Source organism: Scyliorhinus canicula, chromosome 13 (genome assembly GCF_902713615.1).
Source record: "Scyliorhinus canicula chromosome 13, sScyCan1.1, whole genome shotgun sequence".
Lineage (NCBI taxonomy): Eukaryota > Metazoa > Chordata > Chondrichthyes > Carcharhiniformes > Scyliorhinidae > Scyliorhinus > Scyliorhinus canicula.
This window is the reverse complement of record NC_052158.1, coordinates 56,612,096-56,628,709: the sequence shown is the minus strand read 5'-3', so window position 1 is coordinate 56,628,709 and position 16,614 is coordinate 56,612,096. Positions and strand designations below refer to the sequence as shown.

The following is a 16,614-nucleotide window of genomic DNA, read 5'->3' as shown; positions in this document are numbered from 1 at the left end:
CTGACACACCTGTGCTTGGGAAACCAAAACAGACATTAATTTCTCAGGTTTCTGATCTATAAGCTTTTTTCCAATCCCCACAGATACAGGATGAAAGGGCAGGAAAGGTTCTAAATTAAATTAATGCATCTTGCCAACTTGAAGGGAGGTTAATAGACTGACCATTCACATTTACTGTATCTTAAATGGATTAGTACTGTGGCCCACGCAGGTGACTTCACAGATATGCTGTGTGTGAGGTTGTGAATGCAATGAACAGTAAGCTGCTTCACATTCCCGGTACTAGGGCAATTCTGACTGAGGAATCGTCTCATCAATCAGTCATAATGTCAGCCTTCTGTATCTCGCGCCAATGAGGATTCTTACCAGAGGACGCGGGAAGTGATTCCTCGCTTTCCATATTACACCAGGGTGAATGTGAGATTTCGGCTCCTGCTGTATTGAAAGAACGTTCAAAACTAGATGAATTGCGAAAGATAAATTGCAAACCAGCTGTCTCAGTGTCAGAGGTGGCAACCTCGACTCCCTGCAAACAGTTCTGGGTTCAGGTCCCACTTAAGAGACCAGGTTGACACTCCTGTGAATTACTGAGGGAGTGCTGTCTTTCAGGCAAGACACTAAACTGACTGGTGGATGTAACAGATTCCATGGCCACATATTCAGAATGCCATGGGGGGGAATAGCCAAAGTGGCCCTTGGCTAGACAGCACCAGGGAAGAGAAAACCAGGCAGGCCAGAGACAATCTGGCATAGAACTGTGATGGCCGAGCTGAGTGAACATAAGAACATAAGAACTAGGAGCAGGAGTAGGCCATCTGGCCCCTCGAGCCTGCTCCGCCATTCAATGAGATCATGGCTGATCTTTTGTGGACTCAGCTCCACTTTCCGGCCCGAACACCATAACCCTTAATCCCTTTATTCTTCAAAAAACTATCTATCTTTACCTTAAAAACATGTAATGAAGGAGCCTCAACTGCTTCACTGGGCAAGGAATTCCATAGATTCACAACCCTTTGGGTGAAGAAGTTCCTCCTATACTCAGTTCTAAATCTACTTCCCCTTATTTTGAGGCTATGCCCCCTAGTTCTGCTGTCACCCGCCAGTGGAAACAACCTGCCCGCATCTATCCTATCTATTCCCTTCATAATTTTAAATGTTTCTATAAGATCCCCCCTCATCCTTCTAAATTCCAACGAGTACAGTCCCAGTCTACTCAACCTCTCCTCATAATCCAACCCCTTCAGCTCTGGGATTAACCTAGTGAATCTCCTCTGCACACCCTCCAGCGCCAGTACGTCCTTTCTCAAGTAAGGAGACCAAAACTGAACACAATACTCCAGGTGTGGCCGCACTAACACCTTATACAATTGCAACATAACCTCCCTAGTCTTAAACTCCATCCCTCTAGCAATGAAGGACAAAATTCCATTTGCCTTCTTAATCACCTGTTGCACTTGTAAACCAACCTTCTGTGACTCATGCACTAGCACACCCAAGTCTCTCTGAACAGCGGCATGCTTTAATATTTTATTGTTTAAATAATAATCCTGTTTGCTGTTATTCCTACCAAAATGGATAACCTCACATTTGTCAACATTGTATTCCATCTGCCAGACCCGAGCCCATTCACTTAACCTATCCAAATCCCTCTGCAGACTTCCAGTATCCTCTGCACTTTTCGCTTTACCACTCATCTTAGTGTCATCTGCAAACTTGGACACATTGCCCTTGGTCCCCAACTCTAAATCATCAATGTAAATTGTGAACAATTGTGGGCCCAACACGGATCCCTGAGGGACACCACTAGCTACTGATTGCCAACCAGAGAAACACCCATTTCTCCCAACTCTTTGCTTTCTATTAATTAACCAATCCTCTATCCATGCTACTACTTTACCCTTAATGCCATGCATCTTTATCTTATGCAGCAACCTTTTGTGTGGCACCTTGTCAAAGGCTTTCTGGAAATCCAGATATACCACATCCATCGGCTCCCCGTTATCTACTGCACTGGTAATGTCCTCAAAAAATTCCACTAAATTAGTTAGGCACGACCTGCCTTTTACGAACCCACGCTGCGTCTGCCCAATGGGACAATTTCTATCCAGATGCCTCGCAATTTCTTCCTTGATGATAGATTCCAGCATCTTCCCTATTACCGAAGTTAAACTCACTGGCCTATAATTTCCTGCTTTCTGCCTACCTCCTTTTTTAAACAGTGGCGTCACGTTTGCTAATTTCCAATCCACCGGGACCACCCCAGAGTCTAGTGAATTTCGGTAAATTATCACTAGTGCATCTGCAATTTCCCTAGCCATCTCTTTTAGCACTCTGGGATGCATTCCATCAGGGCCAGGAGACTTGTCTACCTTTAGCCCCATTAGCTTGCCCATCACTCCCTCCTTAGTGATAACAATCGTCTCAAGGTCCTCACCTGTCATAGCCTCATTTCTATCAGTCACTGGCATGTTATTTGTGTCTGGGGTTGAGATGGGGGTCTCATGGGGTGAAGCACAAAATGTGACTATGGATTGAGAATCATACAATCCCTACAGTGTAAAGGAGGCCATTTGCCCATTGAGTCTGTTCCAATCCTCCAAAAGGGCACGCCAGCCAGGCCCACTTCCCCACCCCATCACCACAACCCCCTAATCTACACATCTTTGAACACCAAGGGACAATCTTTGCATGCTCAATCCACCTAACCTGCACATATTTGGACGGAAACCAGAGCACCCAGAGGAAACCAATGCATGCACGGGGAGAACGTGTAACTCCACACAGACAGTGACCCGAGGCTGGAATTGAACCTGGCCCCACTGTGCCGCATGAACCTCATGTTCCTCAAGAGGATAAGTAAATAAGTAATTCCCAAAAAAAGCAGGGTGATCTCCCAAGTGTCCTTGTCAATATGCATCCCTCAACCAGCACCACTAAATCTCATGGCTACATTTAGGACCTTGCCATGTGCAAAGTAGTTGCTGTTTTTCTAATCTACAATTGGTGGGCAAGTACTTGGTGATGTCCTTGGCTCACTTTAAACACAGGATTAACCCAAGTTCTTTCTTTCTGAAGCTGGGGGGAGTAGTCCAATGTCTCCAGCTCTCCTCACAATCTTGGCTCGAAGAACTTCATGGCTGAATGCAGGAACACGGAAGCCACTCGTTTGCAAATGGAGTCAGCATTGAGCCACAGCCAGGTCTGGTGGGCCGGTGGGAACAACACCCAAGAGTTTGAGATAAAAACTGGCATAATGCCAGTTCATTTCAGTAACCTCATGTTGCCTGTAATACAGTTGCACAAAGTGATAAAAGCTGATCCTGGTAATTGCAAGATTAAGAAAACACTGATATTCTTGAATTGGCTGATATCCAGCGTTGATAAGTGTGTCAGTCTATTCCCAAACAGCAATGGCAACAACCCGCTGGAGGATTACAGCCAGCTCCTCGCTCTTTGAAATACTTGTGCATTCTGTACTTCCCTCACAAAGGTAATGTTCATTTCGATACCCTCCAGAATGGTCTGACTTTTAAAAAAATAGACTGGATGCTGCAAATATGATGGGATTAAATGCTGTATTCAACTGCATTATATCCCTCTAACATCCTCCTTATGAAAAGCAAGCAAGCTCTCTGATCAAAATAAACTGCCTCATTTAAACTGTGGCATCATATTACATCTATTCATTTTAAAAAGTAATATCACTTACTTTTGTTTTCATACTCTGCCCAAGTTATTAAAGGGACATTACTGCCAAGATAGATTTGGACAACAGGGTCTGAAGCAAGCTTCGGAAGAATAATTTTTAATGACGGTAGTAAGCAGAAAAGGCAGCCTGCATCATCAACACCGCCACACACAATCTAAATAACATGCATTCACAAACAGAAGGTGTAGAAAGTATTGCCAAATAGTATTTGCTCAATATATATTTCCTTTAATTCAATCAGTTTAATTGAAGGCAAGTGGAAAGATTTGCATGCACAGTGTTATCCTTAACCGATGTCACAACCAGTCCAGGGCTCCCCCCACAGGATTCTTTAAAAACATCAACAGGGTTACAGCAAAGGATGATTGATAGTTTGGGTGGTCTGGCTGTCACTTTCCCTCCACCCCGTTGGGACCAATGTCAGCTGCTCTTCCCCTGGCTTGTCATGTGCAATGGACAGTTTGGGAAGAGCCTTGGCGAATTCTCCTCCACTTGAGTTGCTGCTGTTGCCAAGGGGATGGTGTCAATTGACCCTGGGGCAATGGAGTGTGTCTCAGAGTTTATCTTCAGAGTTTACCTGCAATTTATCCTCAGTATCACCAGAGCATCCTCAGCTTCCTCCGGGTGGCAGGAGCCTACCAGTAACCGCTCTGCTTTAACATCAACCCTGAGCCGAATAATTGGATTAGAGTTGACCAGAAACAGAGGGCTGCCAACCCGCCCTCCATCCCTCCCCATTCCACTCCAAACAACTCCGCCGCAGAGAGGTGAATTCTTTTTTTTAATAAATTTAGAGTACCCAATTATTTTTTTTTACAATTTAGTGTGGCCAATCCACCTAACCTGCACATCTTTGGGTTGTGGGGGTAAAACCCACGCAGACACGGGGAGAATGTACAAACTCCTCACAGAGAGAGGTGAATTCTGACGTGACTTGCCACTCCAAAGGAATGACCCTCATAGCCAATTCCAGACTATTTTGAGAATCGACAATGCACCAAGTGGCTGAAAGGACCAACAGCAACATATTAAAACACTTTTTCCATGTTCCAAACAAAAGGAAATAAACTTGCATTTTTGAGGCACGTTTACCATCTCAGGATTGCCCACAGAGCTATTCTGCCAATGAAATATTTCTGACTTGATGAAGCAGTCATTTGGAGAGCATGATTTACAGGCCGCATTCCTCCAGAATTTGGAGGGGATTAATTCAGTAGATCCCTGGATTCCCGATGGTCGTTACGCCTCGCGTGATCTGACGTCGCGTTCTGGATTCCGCTCACTATGGGCAGGACCCAGACTCGCATTGTTACTAATCTTTATTAGTGTCACAAGTAGGCTTACATTAATACTGTAATGAAGTTACTGTGAAAATTCCTGAGTCGCCAAACTCCGGCGCCTATTCGCTACACTGCGGGAGAATTCAAGATGTCCAATTCACCTAACAAGCACGTCTTTCAGGGCTTGTGGGAGGAAACCGGAGAACCCGGAGCAACCCATGCAGACAAGGAGAGAACTCGCAGAATCCGGACAGATAGTGATCCAAGCCGGGAATCAAACCCGGGTCGCTGGTGCTGTGAAGCAACAGTGCTAACCACTGTGCTACCGTGCCGGCCAAAAAAGAGCTTAAAAGCTCATTCAGCTATGCTGCCAGCAGCTATAAACGTTATTGAGGTGAGCCCAGCTGGACACCATTCAGCACTGGTCCCCACAAACGGGGACCAAGCAAAACGACTCTTCAGGGCGTCTCCCAGACAATCGGAGATCCCCGTGTTGTCAGCCTCTGCCAAGGCTGTCACACTGGCATTGCTGGGGATACCCGTGTGCCATGGCACTGCCAGTCTGGCACTCTGGCAGTGCCACCCAGCCGTCTTGGGAGTGCCACCCAGGTACCAGGCTGGCAGTGCCAAGGTGACAAGAGCTGGAATTTTGCCCGTGCCGGGGAAGGACCCACAATTGCCCTGCTGGTATGTGATGGGGTTCAGGGGAGAGAGTGGAGTGGGGGGGGGGGGGGGGGTCTCGCAAACTCCCCACTATGTGATTTGAGCTGTTGGGTCAGGAGATCAGGGCTCCATTTCTAAATGGTGCTCCGATCTCTTCCTGCACTCTGAAGGTCCACTCACCGGAGCTCCTCAGTGCAAGGAATGACGCTAAAGTGTGGCCTCGAGGGGGCATACCTTTCTGGAACCCAGAAACGAAACAGAGTGTCATTTGACGGTGGGGTCCTGCTAATCCCACCCAGAATGGTCTCTGTTTTTAATTAGTTAAATTGAGCCCTCAATCTCCCGGTCATGTTCCATCAATCCCTCAGATCATAGCTGATCTGTTTGAGTTCTATCATATCGTTGTGGCCCTTAACTTCCTTATCTAATTAAAATCTTTCAATCCATGTTTCAAATTTTTCAATTGCCAACAAAAGAGGAGTCACATGTTGACCAGATCAGATAAGGATGGCAGGTTTCTTAAAGGATATGAGTGAACCAAATTTTTATGACAAAGGGTCATCTGGACTCGAAACATGAGGGGCGGGATTCTCCGACCCCCCACCAGGTCAGAGAATCGCCGGAGGGCGGCGTGAATCCCACCCCCGATGGCTGCCGAATTCTCCGGCGCCGAGGAGTTGGCGGGGGCGGGAACGCCGCGCCGGTCGTCGGCCGCTGGCAGCGCCCCCCCGGCGATTCTCCGGCACGCGATGGCGCGAGTTGCCGCCGGTTTTCGGCTGGTCCCGATGCCGTATGTTACGACAGGTAGTGACCGGCGGGACCTGGCTCTGCGGACAGCCTCTGTGGTCCTCGTGAAGGGCGTGCGGGGATCTGGCCCTGGAGGGTGCCCCCATGGTGGCCTGGCCTGCGGTCGGAGCCCACCGATCCACGGGCGGGCCTGTGCCTTGGGGGCACTCTATTCTTCCGGGCCGGCTGGTGTAACAGACCGCGATGGCCGGCGGGGAGATTAAACCCTCCTCTGCGCATACACTGGGATGACACCAGCACACACTAGCGCTCCCGCGCATGTGGCAACTTGCTCCGGCCGGCGGAGGCCCTTCGATGCCGCTTGGCGTGGCGCCAAGCTCCTTCCGCGCCGGCCGGTGCGGCACAAAGCACTCTGGCGCCGGCCTAGCCCTTGAAGGTGCTGATGATTCCGCACCTTCGGGGCGGCCCGTAGCCGGAGTGGATCATGCCACTCCTTCGCCCGGAGTTGCCCGCCCCGCCGGTTTCCCAAGAATCCCGCCCCAGCTCTTTTCTCTCTACAAATGCTGCCAGAATTGCTGAGATTTTCCAGCATGTTCTCTTTGGTTTAGATTCCAGCATCCGCAGTAATTTGCTTTTATCCAGATTTTTATGACAATCAATGATATTTTCATGGTCACCATTAGAAAGACACACTTTAATTCCAGACTTAATAATTCATCAAATTTAAATTCCACCAGCTGCCATGGTGGGGCTTGAATGCTTGCCCCCAGGGCATTCGTCTGGGACTGTGGATTGCTCGTCCCAGTGAAACTACCGCCATGCCAATGTTGAACTTGCAACCGCCGCCTCACCAACAATAGACCGCTACTTGATGCCGAATCTCCATGTGTCAGTACCAGAGACTGACCTTGCAAAAATTGTGTTCAACACATGTTACCCTCGGCCCTTTATCCAGCATCCACCTCTCTTCCTCCTCCTCCTCCTGGAAACATTTCTCCATGTGGAAAAGGGTGGACTGGGTGGTTGGAAACCAACTTCAAATAAGTTGAGCGTAACGATTTTTGAGGCTTGGTTTCTTTTAGGGAGACTGAGGTCTGGTGTGGAATTCTCTGGCCATTGCGATTCACTTTTCTGGCCAGCAGTACAGCATCGCCTGTGTGTTTCCCGACAATGTTGGGTGACTTCAATGGGAAATCCCATTGACAAACGGCAGAGTATAGAATCCCACCGGCAGTGAACGGCTCGCCACCGAGAAACACGGATACCGGAGAATCCCACCCGGGATGTCTCCTTCGCTTCTTGTGCGTATCACCCAATCCCTTCACATCTGCTAAGAGACCAGTATTCATTCAGGTATTAAACATTTCAAGACTTCAGTTACAGTTACTAACTCCCCTTTGGCTCATTCAAAGTTTTAATCACATGACCTCTTTGATTCAACGCCCATGGCCCCCAGCCACCTGCCAGATCAACTCATGGTTCACCATTAAACAGACTCTAGGTTATCTGATTGGATTGGATGAAGCTCAGCTATTATCTTGGCTACATCTGTAATATCTTTGATACTAATCAGCCAAGATGTTCAAAGATAACAAAGGAAAATGCATAATATAACTTCTCAGGCGTTGCTCGTTGTAGTGTCCAGGAAGTTAATCTTTGATTCTCGGAGGCTGCAAGACAATCATGAAGATTTGGCCACGCTAACATAGAAGTGAAGGGCACATGTGGGGATTTGAGCTTCGGAGGAGCACAGTGCAGTAAAGTTAATACTTCGCTACATTGCAACAGTATTTCATTGCCTGTAAAGTGCTATAATGTGTCCTGACGTCTATGAGGGTGTTAGCGGAATGTACGTCCTTAGGACTTACTAAGGCCTCCAGACATTTTGTTCAATTTACTTCTGCGTATATTAGACCAAAGAAAGAACAAAGAACAGTACAACACAGGAACAGGCCCTTCGGCCCTCCAAGCCTACGCCGACCGTGCTGCTCGTCTAACCTAAAACTTTCTACACTTCCTGGGTCCGTATCCCTCTATTCCCATCCTATTCGGTCGGCGCAACATCGAGGGCCGAAGGGCCCGTACTGCGCTGTAGTGTTCTATGTTCTATTCATGTTTTTGTCAAGACGCCCCTTAAATGTCACTATTGTCCCTGCTTCCACCACCTCCTCCGGCAGCGAGGTCCAGGCACCCACTACCCTTTGTGTAAAAGAAACTGCCTCGCAAGTACATTGAGCTATCTCAGCCCCAATCACAAAGCAACTGCTTCAAATCTTTTGTCAGTTTCTAAATCTGCTGGAATATACCCTATAATACACTTTCAAAACCAACCACACGGGCTGGTGAGCACTTATGTAATTATGTAACCTCACATCTGGCAATCTGGCTTCAGACCTTGAGACTGCAGCTGCCAATTTAAAACTTTAAAACTGCCCCTGTGGCTTCATCCCAATGGAATTAGTTTCACTCATTATCTTTTATTGGTGCAGCCTCTGTGGGGTTAATGGAAGTTTATCAAAACAGCCTTTCCTCCCCCCGCTTCATCCACCACCTTCCCTCCTGTGGACCTTTTGCCTGCTGCTCGCAAGATGGGGGTTTATTCCTCTTAGCAAGAGTAAACATGAGCTGACAGAATACGACAGCCCCATGCAGGGCTCCAAGATGACCCCATGTCAGTTCCAGAGTAATTTCAGCTTGTGACCCACAGATCCTGCTACCACTAGTAGGAAACAGTACTTATTTATGTCTTCCCCAGTCGGCCTTTCAATCTATCAATGTCCCTTTTGCACTTGCTTCACAACCATTATTGCTGGTTCCTCTTCCACAGGGGGTGAATCCTAGTGAATGAAAAATAAACACAAATATATTTCTTGGCAAAGTCCTTTCTTCAACCAACCTCACCTTCCATTTAGCTCGCAGTGCTGTTTAACTGATCTTGTGAAATAAGGATTTGAAATCTGTTATGGCTAGAGGTTGAAGCTACAGCAGGGTGGCTCATTTCTGTTGCGAGTCTGGGATGCCACAAGAATGAGTTACAGCTTCATTTGCTCTCATTGAAAATACATATTTCTGCATTCCAGTAGGACAGCTGAGTCACATTAAGGACCTTTTAAATGGAGGAATTGACTGAATGAACACCTCTGAAGCCTTTTCGTGCCAGACCCAGTCTAAATCATATCAACTTTTTTTATAATCAAAATACAGATTACTCCAGCTTGAAGTCTGGCTCCACAGATGAAAGTAGTTGAAAGGGGGAGATTAGGCCAATAATATATGTTTTAAATGAGTGAATAGAGGTTTTAAAATTGGGATATTGTGCATGGAAAGGAAGAACAATCTGAAAAATATCTTCTTTGAATCATTTGAGGCTCACCCAGTGATCTCACTATGGTGAGGCAGGGGCCCAGGTTCAGCTCGGCTCTAGATTGCATCAGGTGTGCGCCACAAAAGCGACTTAACGATCCGGGGATAAAGAGTAAACTATATTTTGGAACAAGAGCAAATAATTGAGATCTCACTCAGCAACTGGTTGTCTGAACCTCCCCTTGGAACAAGATCAAGAGCAAGAGCTTCATGCATGTGTACAAAATACTTGTGAACAATCTCAATCAACTGCCTCGCACCTAAAGTGACTTTGGAATATTTGCTAGACTCAGTCTTTCCCTGGTTTGTTGTAATATAAATGAAGCGCTGCGACTGATGACTAAGCAACTGGTGACACATTTCTGTAGGCTGGTTGGCCTTACTGTTGTTATCATCATGTCAAACACAAACACTCCTTCTCCAACTCCCCACCGTCCCCCCCCCCCCCCCCCCCATCCCAGTTATCAACCACCGAAAAGTCACCCAGCCATCATAATCTTTTGGCTGCGGCCTAGTTTGCTGGCTCAAATCCTACCCCACGCGAGTGCAGATTGAGGGGGAGCACATGAGCTTCTGACTCCTGAGTGTTAAATGGGTGTGGAGAGGGCTGGCCTCATTCTGCCAATAGTGCAGCTGAATTCCATGGCATCAGCTCCCAGGGGTAAACAGTACTGCTTACTCTTCAAAGTTGCTGTGCAATATGACAGTAGCACACAGACTAATTCATCCAGAGGTCCCTGAAATCCTGCTGTTCGAACCAACGTTCAGGTCAATTCCCAAGATGTTGGAGGGATGGGAAGGGGGTTTGCGGTATACAAAGTTTGGTCAAGCAGCCTTTGTTTTTAAATGAGGCCCATTTGGGTTCCACCACCCTGAGTTCATCTGTAACAGAGACTGAAAGCAGCCATCATAGCCCAGCTACAACATCAGTGAAATGTGGTGGTGTGGGACATTTACAAAGGAAAACCGGAACATAGAAAATGGTGATGGTCTAGCATGGCACCACCAGCTTGTTTAAGTAGGAGGGACCTCTTTGGCAATGGAAACGAGACCACAAAACATTTTTTCACTGCAACAAGTCAAACTCAAGCTACTGATGAGGTTCTCTTCCCGCAAAAATAAATAGGAAATTACATTGCATGCGCAATGGTACCAAATTGAAAATGTTATCCAGACTATTTTCGGAGACTGCTGTCCTGTTAAGAACTCCCCTCGTGTAGTGCGCTGAATGTCTACAGAACCTTTTATATCCTCAGTAAAATCCCAAAGTGATATCCAGCCAATAAATGACTTTTCATTTTAAACTGCAGCCAGTGTTATAATGTAGGCAAGGAAGCAGCAAATTTTCACACAGCAAGATTCCACAAACACCAACGAGATGGGTGACTAGATTTAGTGATACTGGTCGAAGGCTCAATATTAGGCACACGACAGGGTCTAACTTTCCTGCTCTTTTTTGAGTAGTGCAAATGCCCCCCGTTCGGCCCACCTAAGGGGGAATTCACAGTCTTCTGACTCAGATGTCAGAGTACTACGAAAGGAAACATGGCTGGGATGTCACAACAGTAGGCACTGCATGGACCCCAACCCACCTTCAATGATCTTTACACTCACTGTCTGGCTGCTCTACCAGCTACTTCATAATAATAATAATCTTTATTGTCACAATTTGGCTTACATTAACGCTGCAATAAAGTTACTGTGAAAAGCCCCTAGTTGCCACATTCCAGCACCTGTTTGGGTAAACAGAGGGAGAATTCAAAATGTCCAATTCACCTAATAACTTGGGCGAGATTCTCCGCAAATGCGAAGAATCGTAAAGGCTGCCGTGGGACAGGCCGTGTCCCACGGCAGCCTTCACGGCCACTTCTGGGGCCGATTCTCCCCCCCAGGCGGGGCTAGGAGCACGGCCCCGTGCGTCATGGCGGTGCAGCCTTGCCGACGGTCATCAAGGCCGCACGTCGAGCGTCACGCCGGCTGACGCGGCCGATGATGTCAGCCACACATGCGCAGGTTGGACAACGCCAACCCGCGCATGCGCAGCTGGCGTCTTTTCCCTCAGCCGCCCCGCAAGATGTGGCGGCTTGATCTTGTGGGGCGGCGGAGGGAAAAGAGTGCGTCCGTTACGAACGCACGGCCCGCGGTCGGTGCCCACCGATCGGGGGCCTATGCCCCCCTTGGCACGGCCGTGGTACTGCCGTGCCAATCGGACCCCCATATGCCCCAAACGGGCATCTGGCGCCCGTTTCACGACGGCAGCGAGCAGGTGTTTTCGCTGCCGTGTTGAAACGGACGTGAAGTCCCGGCTGCTCGGCCCATCGGCCTCGGAGAATCGGCGCTCGCCGTAAAAAACGGCGTGCGGCGATTTGTGGCGTGTCGGGGGGGGGGGGGGGGGAGAATAGCGGGAGGGCGTGAAAAATGACAGGAGGCCCTCCCACTATTCTCCCACCCGGCTGGGGGGTGGAGAATTGCGCCCCATGTCTTTCGGGACTTTGTGGGAGGAAACTGGAGCACCCGGAAGAAACCCACGCAGACACAGTCAAAACGTGCAGACTCAGCACAGAGACTGACCCAAGCCAGGAATCGAACCTGGGACCCTGGCGCTGTGAGGCAACAGCGCTAACCACTGTGTTACCATGCCCATCCCACTCGAACTCCCTCCCTTAATCACTCTGCTGCAACACCTGCTTTCAAACTGCAGAAACCTTTCAAATCAATCTTTCCAACCTCCTTTCTGTTCAGCAGCCACCGTGGTCTCTGTCGCCCTGGTAATTTGCCCTGTGGTATCTCACATGTGTGTAAGAGGTGATGTAGCAATTGGATGCTCCTGCTCTAGTGCAGTATAGTGCTCATTCCCATGTTTATGAAATAAATCTTTTATGGCATTCTTACAAATTAGTCTTTAAAACAGATTGACACAGCCCTGAGGGAAGAGGCAGCACGGGGGAAAGAGGTACCTGACTCACTCTGCAGATTGCGTCTCAATCATTCTGACAGCCTGCCGACAGTGTTCTTTGTCGAAAGAGTTTAGTGAGAGGTCAGGGTTTGAGGCTCCAGCTGCGGACAAAAGCTGACATTGACTTATCACAACTTGGGAGGTTGGAGTCAGGTCTCCTTCACAAACATGGAGCCCCTTGCAGATCTGCTGGTGCTTGTAATTTCTTGCACCCGTTGGATGGGGCACCATGCTTACAATCTCTGTCAGGGGTTGGCAACATGCAGCGGGCCCTGGAGGAGCAGCAGTGATGGCAGGAAGCAGCAGCTTTTGGAAGGATGGTGAATGGCAATGTGGAACCAGCTGGAAGAAGCTGTGTCAGACAGTACAGCAGTCTGTTCACCATCAGATATATAAAGCATATCAGAATACACAGATGTAGATAGATATGATTTGTTTACAATATTTATGTTCATAACATATATATTTTGTGCCCATGCATATGAATATGCATCTCAAACATGTGTATACATATAAAACACCTGTACATGTACATCATATAAATAAAACACTGCTTATCCTGAGAGTAAAGCTTCTGATATAACATGAAAAAACCCTCTTTCCCCATCAGGCTTACATTGTAAATTTATTTTATCAGACAAATACCTTTCTACCTCAGCGATTTACAAATTGGTTTCATTAACACTAAATGCATCCCACTGAGTGAGGACTGGGATAGTCCTGGGAGGATTTCACTGACACAACAATGATTCCCTGAGCCTCTCATTACAATCCATTCAATAAATTAACACAGCACAAACACCCGGGGTCACTTTGGAAGATGACACTTAACCTTTGAGAGAGTTCACGCTGTTTTCTGGGGAGTGTATGGCTGCTGACTTTTGACCAGGCTCTCTGGCATCATTAGTAAGATAAAGGCTGCGTGCATTCTGCTCAGTGATTAAAGAGTGTGGAATAATTCACATTGTGCGCACTGTCATCGTGGGGAGGACAGGGCAGTGGGCCGCACTCCCACATTTTCCTGACATGGTTTATGTTGAGCTTCTTCCTACACTGCAAATCTCTAAATTGCCTTGGCTATGTCCCCAACACTTCACATGCATACAACTGTCCTTCCGTTTGGAAGGATTTACTATTGTAACTTCCTCCAGTTCCTCCAACATTTTGCGATCTGAGCTCCTCCAATTTGATCTCTGGCACATTTCTGATTTTCTTTGCAACTCCTTTGGTGGTTGGCTCTTCAACTGCAAAGATACTGGCATTCCCACCCACAATTTTCCACTTCTCTATGGATGTGATCCTCCAGAACCGCGGCTAAGTGCTTCGTCAGCGGGATTACCAGACTTTTCCCGCTGGCGCTCGGAGTGACCGCGACATGCTATAGCATGTGGAATTTCCTTTAGCTGAATCGGCTTTGCCGTGCCATTCCATTTCACACTCTGTAACTGAGGGGGCCAGGATCTAATTGTCTCACAGTTCCCGCTCCTCTGAGTTTGGAGCAACATTTTTAAAAAGGAGGCTGGCAGAGGTGACTTCAACCCTAATCACTGGCAACGCCCCCCCCCCCTCTCTCATCAGAGCACCCCCTTACTACCCCCCCCTCCCAGTCCACCCCTTCCACTTCCCCCCTCAGCACTCCCCCCTTTCAGTACCTCCTAACCTCCTGCCCCCCCACATTCTTCTTCAACCCCCCCCCCCCCGTCCCTCCTTGAGCACCCCCTCCCCTTGGCAGTGCCACCATGTGTGTACAAAGGAGCAACAGTTGCACAAAACATAGAACATACAGTGCAGAAGGAGGCCATTCGGCCCACCAAGTCTGCACCGAGCCACTTAAGCTCTCACTTCCACCCTAAACCCGTAACCCAATAACCCCATCTAACCTTTTGGACACGAAGGGCAATTTAGCATGGCCAATCCACCTAACCCGCACATCTTTGGGCTGTGGGAGGGAACCAAAGCACCCGGAGGAAACCCACGCACACACGGGGAGAACGTGCAGACTCCGCAGACAGTGACCCAGCGGCGAATCGAACCTGGGACCCTAGAGCTGTGAAGCCACAGTGCTAACCATTTGTGCTACCGTGCTGCCCCGTATCGAAAACACGTATCGAACCAAAAGTCACAAAGCTATATTTTTTAATTAGTTTTAGAAATCAGTTGAATTAGTCACCAGGAATAAGGAAGGGAAAGTAAATTAAATCACTGAGCTGAGTTTGTTGAGGAAACTCCTTCTCCAATAAATCCTCGCCATCATTCAACTGAGCCAGGCAACAATGGTGCCTGTGGAGTGAGAAATCTGCAGGCTTCATTTGGCTGAAGGCTGTTTTCATTGGGCGATGGTTCCAAGCAGTTATGCTGCCTGTTTAAGAATTGCAAGACTTATCCTTCAATGAAGCCTTCCTGAGCGACGAATGACAAGTGACCAATCGCTCCGAGTTTCGGATTTCGTCTCACCATGTCGCTGGAACTGAGCTGTGCTAATTAACTAAAAAACTGTGTTTACCCAGGTGTCGACACACCAGGGTTCCTGCTTCAGGCTAAAGTGCTCCCTCGGTGTGTTCAAACCTACAATATGATGAATACAGAGCACGAGGTTTATTGCCTAATTAAAGATTAGGTGCAGATGAAGCAAGTTCCAACTAAAGATGTATCTTTGGCAGCGATGGGTTTCACCTTGTATCAATGGCAAGGTTAGCTCTGAGGCACAATAGACATGCTCACAAACTTTTATTCCCTATCAGACGTAACCAATGAGCATCATCCTGACAAATGTTGATTCTGCAGGCTACCCAAACGGTGAAACTGATCGTTTAGTCAGTCAGGTGGACATTTGATAGATAGATTGTCGATACAGTGACAATAATCATGATACTTTGTAATTAATTGCCTCCCAAAATATTTTCTTTAAAATTGAATTTCTTGCAAAAATGAGAAAGAAAAAATGTGAATCTAACGTTGAACAGTTTATTGAGATTACATTCACTGCCTATATTCAGTCAAATGGCATGTGAATATCAACATCATCTCACTGAGATACCTCAACATCACCTCAGAGATGCCACAACATCACCTCAGAGATACATCAACAGGGTGGCCTGGCCCGCGATCGGGGCCCACCGATCGGCGGGCGGGCCTGCGCCATGGGGGAGGCGGAAGAGACCCTCTTTTTCTTCCACCCCCGCCATGGCCTTCACCGTGGCGGAGGCGGAAGAGACCCCGTCCCCAGCGCATGCACCGGTATGACGTCAGCAACCGGCTGGCGGGGCGCCAAAGGCCATTCGCGCCGGCCAGCGGAACGGCAACCACTCTGGCACGGGCCTAGCCCCTCAATATGAGGGCTTGGCCCCTAAAGGTGCGGAGAATTCCGCATCTTTGGGGAGGCCCGACGCCGGAGTGGTTGACGCCACTCCAATACGCCAGGACCCCCCCGCCGCACCAGGTAGGGGAGAATCCCGCCCCAAGGAGTGTCTAAGAGGTGGTGACATTGGTAGAGATGTGGAGATTTTGGAAGATTGGGACAGCAGTTTAAGGCACAGCTACTAAAGTTGTTTGCATGCATGGGGTCAGAATTGGAGAAGTCAGAGATTCTTAGGAATTTTCAGAGAACAGATTAGATTTGAAAACAAGGATAAGATTTTTAAAATGGCAACATTTCAAGCCTAGGAGGCAACATGGGTTAACGAGCACAGAGATACATAGCTCAATGGGTCTTGATGCACATTTGAATACAGCGAGCAGAGTCATTCAAAACAGGCCCTGTTCCTTTATTCACTATCTCCCAACTTCCTGATGTTTATTCAGAAAAGTGAAACATCGGGTCGCCTGGTGAGACCATGGTTCACTGGAGTATAACAGTATGTGCAAGAGAGTTAAACATCCTGAGAACAGTGATTCCA

At 48.0% G+C, this 16,614-nt stretch overlaps 1 protein-coding gene across 2 annotated transcripts in view; it reads right to left on the bottom strand.

Moving 5' to 3' along the window:
• LOC119975522 (ephrin type-B receptor 1) overlaps positions 1-16,614 on the bottom strand; it is a 657,403-nt gene that overhangs the window by 255,217 nt on the left and 385,572 nt on the right. The gene's annotated exons all lie outside the window — the stretch shown is intronic.